Source organism: Hyperoodon ampullatus (genome assembly GCF_949752795.1).
Source record: "Hyperoodon ampullatus genome assembly, chromosome: 17".
Classification (NCBI taxonomy): domain Eukaryota; kingdom Metazoa; phylum Chordata; class Mammalia; order Artiodactyla; family Ziphiidae; genus Hyperoodon; species Hyperoodon ampullatus.
In genome coordinates, this window is record NC_136930.1 from 25,499,444 (window position 1) to 25,513,868 (window position 14,425).

Below are 14,425 nucleotides of genomic sequence, written 5' to 3' on the forward strand. Positions count from 1 at the left end.
AGAGAAAGACAAATACCGTATGCTAACACATATATATGGAATTAAAAAAAAAAAAATGTCATGAAGAACCTAGGGGTAAAACGGGAATAAAGACACAGACCTACTTGAGAATGGACTTGAGGATATGGGGAGGGGGAAGGGTAAGCTGTGACAAAGGGAAAGAGAGGCATGGACATATATACTCTACCAAACGTAAGGTAGATAGATAGTGGGAAGCAGCCGCAGAGCACAGGGAGATCAGCTCGGTGCTTTGTGACCGCCTGGAGGGGTGGGATGGGGAGGGTGGGAGGGAGGGAGATGCATGAGGGAGGGGATGGGGGAACAGATGTATATGTATGACTGATTCACTTTGTTATAAAGCAGAAACTAATAAAAAAAAAAAGAAAAGAAAAAAAAATAAATAAAATAAAACACTCAAAAAAAAATAAAAATCTCCCAAAACAAAACTATTAACCAATTTGGATTTAGGAATTTGTGCAGTTCTCCCTCTTGTTGATAATAATCTTCAATACTTTCCTCAGCTTTGATATACATACATATATAGATGATTATACAGGTTTCATTGATATTCAAAGTTCCATACATAAAATAAAAGAATATCAGAACAACTAGGGAAAAAACAGTGGCAAGCAAATGCTTTAGAACCAGAATATTTAAATAATATAAATTAGAAAAAACAGATATTTTCTTCTATACTGGCTTTCTGTCCCTGAAGCATCTTCCAACAAATCTCCTTCTGCATTTCTAAAGCTTCCTTTCATTCCCCAGTCCTCCCTATTCTTTCTAATTTAAGATGCTGATTTTAATCAAATGTAGGTTGGAGGCAGTTGATAAAATGATGAAATATTAGTGTACTGACACACGTGCACACAAACACACTATCTCCTATATTTATACACCTATTTGAATTTGGAACCTTACACATGAATTGACTACTAGAAGTTTAATCACTGAATGTTGCCAATTGGAAGGTCAGCCAAACAATTATAAAACTCTGAACTGTAAGAAAATAAATATCTCATAAACGCCCCCATCATCAACCATTATTCCGTTCATATGTGAATGTCTGTCTTGCCTACTTCCTTACGATTTGATGCAGGTTTGGACTGGATATGATCTCATTTACAAGATTGGTACTTAAACCAATGAACTCCCAAGTGTAGTTTCCCTATATTTGAAATAGATTCACAGTTTTCAACCCAAGGGGTGGTTTTGACTGTTGTGAGCAAGTATTTGAAATAATTAATGAAAAATAGATAATGATAATTTTGTGGTATCAGATTACTAATAGAAAAGTATCTGGCACTGCAATTTCAACATGAAATCATCTCAATAAGTTAGATCTATCATACAATGTAAATAATTATAATGTAGCTAATCATGAATTGATTGCCTTTAGGAAATATTGAAACAGACTGAAAATTCAATTCTCAGAAAGATGATCTCATATTTGAATTTTCACATATTGTGTTGAAATTTGTTTAAAACCATATTCGAGATTGCATTATTAAACCTCATCTTTATTTATTTTTTATTTATTTATTTTTTTTTGTGGTACACGGGCCTCTCACTGTTGTGGCCTCTCCCGTTGTGGAGCACAGGCTCCAGACGTGCAGGAAAACTGGCCATGGCTCACGGGCCCAGCCACTCCATGGCACGTGGGATCTTCCTGGACCGGGGCACGAGCCTGTGTCCCCTGCATCAGCAGGCGGACTCTCAACCACTGCGCCACCAGGGAAGGCCAAACCTCATCATTTTTAAGGGAAATCTGGATGAACTCAAACCACAGAGTAGTGAGTAGAAGTCCAAATATTCCATAAAATGGTCCAAGGTTCCTCTGCATTCCACCAATATTTGTGATCTGGAATTACTTTGCAGTCCAGGAAAAAGGGTAAAAAAATGAATTGAAATTGCTTCCTTTTCCTGTAATTCTCATTTATTTTCCCATGATGATCAGGCAATTTTGACAAGCCTGTCATAACTATCTGGAAGCAGATATGCCATATTTAAGGATGAACACAAAGGTTAGCTTGTCTTTTTCCATTATTCAAAACAAAATAAAAATATGTAATTTTGAAGTAATAATATGTTCCACTTAACAAGGAACAGAAACTAAATGCACAATAAGCACAACAGAGTTTACAGACAAGCAAAAGCTAAGAAAATTCAGCACCAGCAAACCAGCTCTACAAGAAATGCTAAAGGAACTTCTCTAAGTGGGAAACACAAGAGAAGAAAAGGACTTACCAAAAACAAACCCAAAACAATTAAGAAATTAGTAATAAGAACATACAGATCAATAATTACCTTAAATGTGAATGGATTAAAGGCTCCAACAAAAGACACAGGCTTCCTGAATGGATACAAAAACAAGACCCATATATATGTTGTCTACAAGAGACCCACTTCTAACCTAGGGACACATACAGACTGAAAGTGAGGGAATGGAAAAAGATATTCTATGGAAATGGAAATCAAAAGAAAGCTGGAGTAGCAATACTCATATCAGATAAAATAGACTTCAGAATAAAGAATGTTACAAAAGACAAGGAAGAGACACTACATAATGATCAAGGGATCAATCCCAGGAGAAGATATAACATTTATAAATATATATGCACCTAACATAGGAACACCACAATATATAAGGCAAATTGCAACAGCTATAAAAGAAGAAATTGACAGTATCACTATAATAGTGAGGGACATTAACACTTCACTAACACCAATGGACAGATCAACCAGAGAGAAAGTTAATAAGGAAACATAAGCTTTAACTGACACAATAGACCAGATAGATTTAATTGATATTCATAGGGCATTCCATCCCAAAACAGCCAAATACACTTTCTTCTCAAGTGCACACAGAACATTCTCCAGGATAGATCATATCTCGAGTCACAATTCAAGCCTTGGTTAATTTAAGAAAATTGAAATCATATCAAGCATCTTTTCTGAAAACAGCACTATGAGATTAGAAACCAGTTACAGGGGAAAAAAAAATGTAAAAACCACAAACACATGGAACCTAACCAGTATGTTACTAAATAACCAAGAGATCACTGAAGAAATCAAAGAGGAAATAAAAAAATACCTAGAGACAAATGACAACAAATACACGATGATCCAAAACCTATGGGATGCAGAAAAAGTAGTACTAAGAGGGAAGATTATAGCAATACAATCCTACATCAAGAAACAAGAAAAATCTCAAATAAACAATCTAACTATACACCTAAACAATTAGATAAAGAAGAACAAAAAAACACCCAAAGTTAGCAGAAGGAAAGAAATCATAACAATCAAAGCAGAAATAAATGAAATAGAAACAAAGAAAACAATAGCAAAGATCAATAAAACTAAAAGCTGGTTTTGAGAAGATGAACAAAATTTTTAAACTTTAGCCAGACACATCAAAAAAAGAGGGAGAGGACTCAAGTCAATAAAATTAGAAATGAAAAAGGAGAAGTTACAGTGGACACTACAGAACTACAAAGCATCATAAGAGACTACTACAAACAATTCTATGCCAATAGAATGGACAACCCAGAAGAAATGGACAAATTCTTAGAAAGGTATAACTTTCCAAGACTGAACCAAGAAGAAATAGAAAATATGAACAGACCAATCACAAGTAATGAAATTGAAACTGTGATATAAAATCTTCCAACAAACAAGAGTCCAGGACCAGATGGATTCACAGGTGAATTCTATCAGACATTTAGAGAAGATCTAACACCCATCTTTCTCAAACTCTTCCAAAAATTTTCAGAGGAAAGAACACTCCCAAACTCATTCTACAAGGCCACCATCACCCTGATACCAAAATGAGACAAAGATACTACAAAAAAAGAATATAACAGACCAATATCACTGATGAATATAGATGCAAAAATCCTCAACAAAATACTAGCAAACAGAATCCAACAACACATTAAAAGGATCATACACCATGATCAAGTGGGATTTATCCCAGGGATGCAAGGATTCTTCAATATATGCAAATCAATCAGCGTGATACACCATATTAAAAACTAAATAATAAAAACCATATGATCATCTCAATAGATGCAGAAAATCTTTTCAAAAAATTCAACACCCATTTATGATAAAAATTCTCCAGCAAGTGGGCACAGAGGGAACCTACCTGAATATAATAAAGACCATATACAACAAACTCACAGCAAACATCATTCTCAATGGTGAAAAACTGAAAGCCTTTCCTCTAAGGTCAGGAACAAGACAAGGATGTCCACACTTGCCTGTATAATTCAAGATCGTTTTGGAAGTGCTAACCATGACAATCAGAGAAAAAAGAGAATTGAAAGGAATACAAATTGGAGCAAAAGAAGTAAAAGTCTCACTGTTTTCCGATGGCATGATACTATGCATAGAAAATATTTAAAATACCACCAAGAAATTACTAGACCTAATCAATGAATTTTGTAAAGTTGCAGGATAAAAAATTAATGCACAGAAATCTCTTGCATTCCTGTACACTTATAACGAGAGATCAGAAAGAGAAATTAAGGAACCAATCCCATTCACCATTGCAACAAAAAGAATAAAATACCTGGGAATAAACCTACCTAAGGAGGTAAAAAACAAAACAAAACTGTACTCAGAAAACTATAAGACACTGATGAAAGACATCAAAGATGACACAAACAGATGGAGAGATATACCATGTTCTTGGATTGGAGGAATCAATATTATGAAAATGACTATACTACCCAAAGCAATCTACAGATTCATTGTAATCCCTATCAAATTAGCAATTGCATTTTTTACAGAACTACAACAAAAAAATCTTAAAATTTGTATGGAGACACAAAAGACTCCAAATAGCCAAAATATTATTGAGGGAAAAAAAGGAGCTGGCGGAATCAGACTCCCTGACTTCAGACTATACTACAGAGCTACAGTCATCAAGACAATATGGAACTGACACAAAAACAGAAATATACATCAATGGAACAGTACAGAAAGCCCAGAGGTAAACCCATGTACCTATGGTGAACTGATCTATGACAAAAGAGGCAAGGATATACAATAGAGAAAAGACAGTTTCTTCAATAAGTGGTGCTGGGAAAACTGGACAGCTACATATAAAAGAACGAAATTAGAACACTCCCTAACACCATACACAAAAATAAACACAAAATGGATTAAAGACCTAAATGTAAGGCCAGATACTATAAAACTCTTAGAGGAAAACATAGGCAGAACACTCTTTGACATAAATCACAGCAAGATTTTTTGGACCCACCTCCTAGAGTAATGGAAATAAAAACAGAAACAAACAAATGAGACCTAATGAAACTTAAAAGCTTTCCACAGCAAAGGAAACTATAAACACGATGAAAAGATGACCCTCAGAATGGGAGAAAATATTTGCAAAGAAATCAACAGACAAAGGATTAATCTCCAAAATATATAAACAGCTCATGCAGTTCAATATTAAAAAAAAAATGGGCAGAATGCTTCTGATAAACCTAGGGGCAGGACAGGAATAAAGACACGGATGTAGAGAATAGACTTGAAGACATGAAGGGTGGGAAGTGGAAGCTGGGATGATGTGAGAGAGTAGTATTGACATATATACACTACTGAATGTAAAATAGATAGCTAGTGGCAAGGAGCTGCATAGCATAGTGAGATGGGCTCAGTGTTATGTGACCACCTAAAGGGGTGGGAGAGGGAGTGTGGGAGGGAGACTCAAGGGGGAGTGGATATGGAGGTATAGCTGATTCACTTTGTTATACAGCAGAAACTAACACAACATTGTAAAGCAATGTTACTCCAATAAAGATGTTAAAAAATAGTGGGCAAAAGACCTAAATAGACATTTCTGCAAGGAAGACATACAGATGGCCAATAAGCACATGAGAAACTGCTGAACATCACTAATTATTAGAGAAATGCAAATCAAAACTACAGTGAGGTATCACCTCACACCAGTTAGAATGGGCAACATCAGAAAATCTACAAACAATAAATGCTAGGAAAGTTGTGGAGAAAAGGGAACCCTCTTGGTTGGTTGGTGGACATATAAATGATACAGCCACTATGGAGAACAGTATGGAGGTTTATTAAAAAATTAAAAATAGAATTACCATACGACCCAGCAATTCCACTACTGGGCATATGCCCAGAGAAAACCATAATTCAAAAAGCACATGCACCCCACTGTTTATTGAAGCACTATTTTCAATAGCCAGCTCATGAAAGCAACCTAAATGCCCATTGAAAGATGAATGGATAAAGAAGATGTGGTACATATATACAATGGAATATTAGTCAGCCATAAAAAGGAACGAAATTGGGTCATTTGTTGAGCCATGGATGGACCTAGAGTCTGTCATACAGAGTGAAATAAGTCAGAAAGAGAAAGTCAAATACCGTATATTAATGCATATATATATATATAGAATCTAGAAAAATGGTACAGATGAACTGGTTTGCAAGGCAGAAATAGAGACACACATGTAGAGAACACACCTATGGACACCAAAGGGGGAAAGTGGCTGGGTGGGTGATGGTGGTGGGAAGAACTGGGAGATTTGGATTGACATAAATACACTAATATGTATAAAATATATAACAAATTAGAACCTCCTATAAAAAAAAATCCCTTCTGTACAGCACAGGGGACTCTGCTCAATACTCTGTAATGATGTATATGGGAATAAAATCTAAAAAATAATGGATATATGTCTATATATAACTGATTCACTTTGCTGTACAGCAGAAACTAACACAATGTTGTAAATCAACTATACTCCAATAAAAATTAATTAAAATATATGTATGTAAAAAGGCACAAGCTGAAGAGAACAGAAAAACAAAATGGAAATAAAAGTAAAGGGATGGCTAAGATCCATATTCAGTAGATGAGGACAAGCTGACGCTGCCGTTTCTTAGAAGCTTTCTTAAGGACGGAAATCATATTCCAATTTTGTCTCATCCTCTCATGTAGGTAATTGTTAGTACACAAAAGTAGGATTGTAATGTTGCCAGAGCTAAGCTGAAATATTAACCTTAAAAAATTAATCCACCAGAATTGCATAGTAACTAAATAGATGACAGTTCTTCATGGCCCAGTGCTTCCAAAGCCCTTCTGCAGCTTGAGATGATTGTGAAGTTTCTAGAAACTGCTATACAAAATATTACTAGTTTGATAAGCCTTGACTTTTTCTGATAGTTCTCTACTTCTGAAGACAATCACAGATGGGTTGTAGTAAATGTACTGAGGGATGTTAGTTTGGTTCTCCACAGTCTTGCATTCACAAACCTAACATGACTGAACATTTAACTTCACTCCACCATGATTTAAACTAAAGAGGAAGCAAATAAGATTGTAAAAGAAATAGACTGGTCTTTAAAAGCAGTGTTCTCACCCTTGAATGAGTGACTTTTCTATACAACACAGTACAATTTAGTTTTCTGGAAGCAGTAATTTATCAAATGGTGCCCTCAGCATGCTAGTTTATCTAATTGATAGGCACTTTACCCTCTGAAAAACTTACTTGCCTTATTCAGCGTTTGCCAGAATGACATTATTTTTTTTTTCACAATGAAATCTTATTCATGTAATAAACTTTCCCCTTTAGGGTCATGCTACACAGATCAGCATGTCATGCCCCTCCAAGGTTTTGAAATTAAATTCTATTAATTTGGCTTGTGACAAATACCCACTACTTAGCCTTAATTACAGAAAATGGATCATCTACTTCAAATGGACAGGTTTCAATTATAGCTTAAAATTCTTTCTTTCTAGCATATCCAGATGTCCAACTGTCACAGAGTTTACCAAATAAACCCTAGAAAAAGTGTTTGTTCTTCTGCGTCCAAGGCTTGAACACTGTCCATTGATTTTTTGGCTGCCATCAAATGAGGCGTGCTTCTGAGCTGCAGTCTCTGACAGGCCATCTGCTCCTGTTAAAGGGCTCAGTTCCTCAAGTTTATGCCATTGCTACTTGGATGCAACAACTGTTAAAATGTCTTTAAACAGTTAATATACAGGAAGTCATAATTTTGTGTTTTAAAAGTTGATCATAATTAAAAGACAAAATAAACCTTTAAAATATTTTAAAAGAATCATTGGTCCAGAATTGTGGAATGCATGACTGAAGACTATTGGTGCTTCCCATAAATTTTCCACTGAGTTGCATGTCTTCAGAAACTGTTTTAAAGTCATGATTATGGTATGTCCGTTATGAGATACATTGGTCATTTGTATTATATATCGGCTAAAAAAAAAACATGCCTGTGATTTCTTAATCAAAGATTTGTCATCAACACAAACAAATCCAAAAACCTTTTGCAAAAGAAGAAATATTATTATAATGCTAATTCCTTAAATGCTCTTTGATTAATCTAGTGAGGAAAATATTTATTTGCCTAAATAAACTTGAATCCCAACATGATTTGTTACCCATTTTGTGACCTTGGGGTAATTATTTTACCCTTTTTTATTAATCACCCCCTCTGTAACATGTAAATGTAAATTTAAAATATGTCTATTGGAATACAAAATGTGTACATTAGATCATTTATATTTCAATTATATATTGCACATATATAAAACTACATCTAGACACAATGTATGTATAAGTTGATAGTGCAATTAGCTATTCATAGTCTGTTAAATATCTAATAAAACTTGTTTATTTAGTTTTAGGAGACAATTTATAAACAGACCTTACTTTCAAACTATTTCTACCTCTTCAAAATAGCTTTGCCTCTCTTATATTAGGTGACCATAGGTGTGTGGGTTTATCTATGGGCATTCTATATTGTTCCATTGATCTGTATTTCTGTTTTTGTGCTAGTACCATACTGTTTTGATTGCTGTAGCTTTGTAGTATAGTCTGAAGTCAGGGATCCTGATTCCTCCAGCTCCAATCTGCTTTCTCAAGATTGCTTTGGCTATTTGGGGTCTTTCTCATTTCCATAAAAATTGTAATTTTTTTTGTTGTAATTCTGTGAAAAACGCCATTGGTAATTTGATAAGGAATGCATTGAATCTATAGATTGCTTTGGGTAGTATAGTCATTTTCACAATATTGACTCTTCCAATACAAGAACATGGTATATCTTTCCATCTGTTTGTGATGTCTTTGATTTATTTCATCAGTGTCTTGTAATTTTTTGAGTGCAGGTCTTTTGCCTCCTTAGGTAGGTTTATTCCTAGGGTTTTTTTTGTGTGTGTGTGATAGTAAATGGGATTGTTTCCTTAATTTCTCTTTCTGATCTTTGTTGTTAGTGTATAAGAATGCAAGAGATTCCTGTGTATTAATTTTATGTCTTGCAACTTTACCAAATTCACTGATGAGCTTAGTAGTTTCCTGGTAGCATTTTTAGGATTTTCTGTGTGTAGTATCATGTCATCGGCATACAGTGACAGTTTTACTTCTTCTTTTCCAATTTGTATTCTGTTTATTTCTTTTTCTTCTCTGATTGCCGTGGCTAAGGCTTCCAAAACTGTGTTGAATTAGAGCGATGAGGATGATCATCCTTGTCTTATTCCTGATCTTTGAGAAAATGCTTTCAGTTTTTCACCATTGAAAATGATGTTGGCTGTGGGTTTGTCATATGTGGTCTTTATTATATTGAGATAGTTTCCATCTATGCACACTTTCTGGAGAGTTTTATCATAAATGTGTGGTGAATTTTACAAAAGCTTTTTCTGTGTCTATTGAGAAAATCATATGGTTTTTATCCTTCAATTTGTTCATGTAATGTATCACATTGATTGATTTGCATATATTTAAGAATCCTTGCAACCCTGGGATAAATCCCACTTGATAATGGTGTATGATCCTTTTAGTGTGTTGTTGGATTCAGTTTGCTAGTCTTTTATTGAGGACTTTTGCATCTATGTTCATCAGTGATATTGGCCTGTACTTTTCATTTTTTGTGATATCTTTGTCTGATTTTGGTGTCAGCGTGATGGTGGCCCTGTAGAATGAGATTGGGAGCATTCCAAGACAGTCTCTTCAATAAGTGTTGCTGGCAAAACTGGGTAGATAAATGTAAAATGGTGAAATTGGAACACTCCTTAACACCATAAACAAAAAATAAACTCAAAATTGATTAAAGACCTAAATGTAAGACTAGAAACCATGACACTCCTAGAGGAAAACATAAGCAGAGCACTCTTTGACATAAGTTTCAGTAAAATCTTTCTTGATCCACTTCCTAAAGTAATGAAAATAAAAATAAACAAATGGGACCTAATTAAAAATAAAAGCTTTTACACATCAAAGGAAACCATACACAAAACAAAAAGACAAGCTTCAGAATGGGAGAAAATATTTGCACATGAAGCAACTGACAAGGGATTAATCTCCAAGATATACAAACAGCTCATGTAGCTCAATATAAAAAACCAAACAACCCAATTAAAAAATGGGTGGAAGACATAAATAGACATTTCTCTGAACACATACAGAGGGTCAAAAAGCACATGAAAAGATGCTCAACATCACTAATTGTTAGAGAAAATGCAAATCAAAACTACAGTGAGGTGTCACCTCACACCAGTCGGAATGGCCAACATCAAGATGCTACAAACAATAAATACTTGAGAGGGTGTGGAGAAAGGTAACCATCTTTTGCTGTTGGTGGGAATAAAAATTCATACAGCCACTATGGATAACAGTATGGAGGTTCCTTAAAAAATTTAAAATAGAGCTAGCATATAACCAAGGAATCCCATTCCTGGGCATATACCTGGATAAAACCATAATTTGAAAAGATACATGTACCTCAGTGAGCATTGCAGCACAATAGCCAGGACATGGAACCAACCTAATTGTCCACCAACATACACAATCTATATGTATATACAATATATACATATATACAATGGAATATTACTCAGCCATTAAAAAGAACAAAATAATGCCATTTGCAACAACATGGATGGACCTAAAGATGGTCATACTGAGTGAAGTAAGTCAGACACAGAAAGATGAATGTCATACAGTATCGCTTATATGTGGAATCTAAAAAAAAGTATACAAGTTAACTTATTTACAAAGCAGTATATTCATGAATATAGAAAACAAACTTATGGTTACTAGGGGATAAGGGAGGGAGGGATAAACTGGGAGATTGAGATTGACATATACACACTATTATATATAAAATAGATAACTAATAATAACCTGCTGTATAACATGGAGAACTTTACTCAATACTCTGTAATGGCCTATATGGGAAAGGAATCTAAGAAAAAATGAGTGGCTATATGTATATGTGTAACTGATTCACTTTGTTGCACACCTGAAACTAACACAACATTGTAAACAAACTATAGTAATATATATATATATATATATATATATATATATATATATATATATATATATATATTAATAGCTTTGTCATGTGTGGGTGAATTTCTTAACTCTAAAATGTTAGAAGCACTTGTGACACCAAACTGCAATCATTTCTCTATCTGTCCTTACATTTGATTTGATGTGGAACTCCTGTAGTGCATGAGAAGTGTTCTTGTCATCTTTGTACAATTAGCACCTAGCACAGAGCCCAGCACATACCAGTACTTAATACAGGCTTATTGAATACAAGTTAAAATAAACAAAAACCTCTGTTGTCATCCTCTCCCTAATGGTACACAGGCACAATTAGATTGGGAAAAATATTGATTTGGGATAAGCAGAATTTACTTTTGAATTCTAAAGACAGGAAGACTCAAACAGCAGAACTTAAATGTTATGCATTAGAATCATCTGGACCTGGGAGATATGAAAATGTCCACTCTGATTTAGGAGATATAAGGACCAGCCTGAGATTTTGAATTTTAACAAACTCCAAGGTGATGCAGTAACTGAACAGAGCATCACACTTCGTGTAGCAAGTATCTAGACCGTCCATGTATCTACATAATACTGAGTTAGCTGAAATATTTTGTATATATAAAAACAATTCCAGCGATTGCATGCTTTGAAGAATATTTAAGTTTTTCTCAAGTTATTAAGTTCTAAATTACTTTATTAACCAAAGATACATAACTAAGTACCATGTAGATATGGATGAAGGAAGTATGACTAGATTTGAAATTTATAGTAAACACCAACAACCTGCATTTTTAACTGCTTTTGTGTCTGCTGTACTTATGATGCTACAAGGATAGAGCTGTCCAATTTCCAAAATGAAATAGTCAGGAAATTAGCTAGCATTTTAACAGTCAATAACTGATGCACCAGGTCATGATCTGGGCTGCATTTATCAATCCTATAAAAATAATTCAGCGTAGGTTAAGGAGACTGTTCCTCTGTTTATTCCAAACAAAGTAATAGGATGGAAAATGTAAATGGGCTTGTTGTTGTTGAGATTGTAATTTAGCTTGAGGGATCCCCTCTTTGAAATGTGAACAGCTCTTTAGAGCAAATCAATCTGCTTCAGAGACATCTATTCATCTTAATCACAATAAAGCTGGCATTTGAGTCAAGACTCCATTTAAAAATATCACAACATAATTAGATGTTCATCTTGTGACCAGACATGTAAATACATAGGTAAAAATTTGAAATAGAGTGACATTTATTTTGATGAAATAAAATAGTCTAAAGTGTGAAGGAAAGTGAGATGATTAAAAAAAATGCTATTTAGTAAAGAAAAACTAGTTGGCTTGCTTTCTATAGTACAGAGACAGAGATATGTGAGAAAAGACTTTATCTGAAACTTAGTCACAGGACACCTCAATTGTTATTCAAGGCATCTGGAAGCCATTCACTGCACTTTATGGAGAAACCAGTTCTCTAATATATTTCTAGAATTTCTTACATAGTCTATTTTTACACACAAAATTGAATACAAATGTCAATTTATGTGCAAAGAGGATCTAATTAAGGCTTAAGTATTGGTACTTTGGACACACCTAAAGATGTCTATATTTATGTAAACTTTAGTATCGTAAATACAAAGACTTTTCAAGTTATATATATATATATATATATATATATATATATATATATATATATGTTTATTTTTTTACAAGAGAGGCAAAATATAATATTCATGCACTTATGCAAAAACCCATGTTTAGGCCAAGGGAAAAACTGATCAGCACTGCTAAAACTGAAGTATGTTTTGGCACACATCACAAAGAATGCCTAAGTACCAGCTGATACATGAAATTCATACTGCACACAGAAAAAGGAGATGAAAGGTATGTTCACACGTTTGCATTTTATAAAAATTGAGTATGTGAAGTGTGGGAACCATAGATAAGTATCTAAGGAAACAAAAGTCTGAATCCATTCTCTGAAAAGTTACACAAAATATGGATATGTGATTAAGAATAGGGCTACAACAGGGAGATCAGCTCGGTTCTTTGTGACCACCTAGAGGGGTGGGAGGATGGGAGGGAGATGCAAAAGGGAGGAGATATGAGGATATACGTATATGTATAACTGATTCACTTTGTTATAAAGCAGAAACTAACATACCACTGTAAAGCAATTATACTACAATAAAGATGTTAAGAAACAACAACAAAAAAGTATAGGACTACAAATGAAGTTCTATTTTTCCATAGAATCAACTATTGATATACTCTGTGTTTCTCCAAAACAGGGTACCCTTTTGGTATAACACAGTAATTGGACAGCTGTTAAATTTTGCCATTTAACTGATGACAGTTGCTCCAAATATTATTTGTTTTAAACCAATCATAATTGCCTTGTTGAATCTGGATTATAAATTTATAAAAAAATAATTTTCAAAAGTCAATAGATAAATTTACAGTATTTTATGGCTGTAGCCCAAGGCATTAGAATTATTATTATTGTTTCCAAATTATCAAATCAAAGTACAAATAAAAAATGAGAAAAGTGATTTTTTTTTTTCCAAAAAACAACAAAAAAAACTTTAGGTCTCCAGATGAAATCTCTGGTAATGCTGGCTGGGAAATAATCCGCTTTGCCCTATATAGGTGGGGAAAGAGATTGAACTGAGGAAGTATTTGAGTGGTAAATTATTAACAGATTTAATTAATATATTCTGCTTCTAAAATGAGGCAAGTTTTCATGCAGTCATGTTCAGAAAAAGTCGTTTGCTCCCTGTGTGTGTATTTTAACAGTTAGATTAAACATTCAATGAAACTTGATGAAACAACTCCTGAGGAACCAAGGGAAAAAATAAGGAGAATGCATTGTTGGTATTTAGAACACAAAAACTTAGCCTTAGATTTACCTCATTCTTATAACACCTCTATTGAATTCTAGTCACTAGAAAATATAGGTTCGTCAAGATTAATCTGTGAGAGGCTTTAAAAACTTGCTGAGGGTTTGATATGGAGTGTTTCATGCACTGTCAGAGAACAGGAGTGCAGAGAGCTGGTAGAAAGAATGTGCATTAGGTGATGAAACTTGCTGACTGTTGGAGAGGAGCC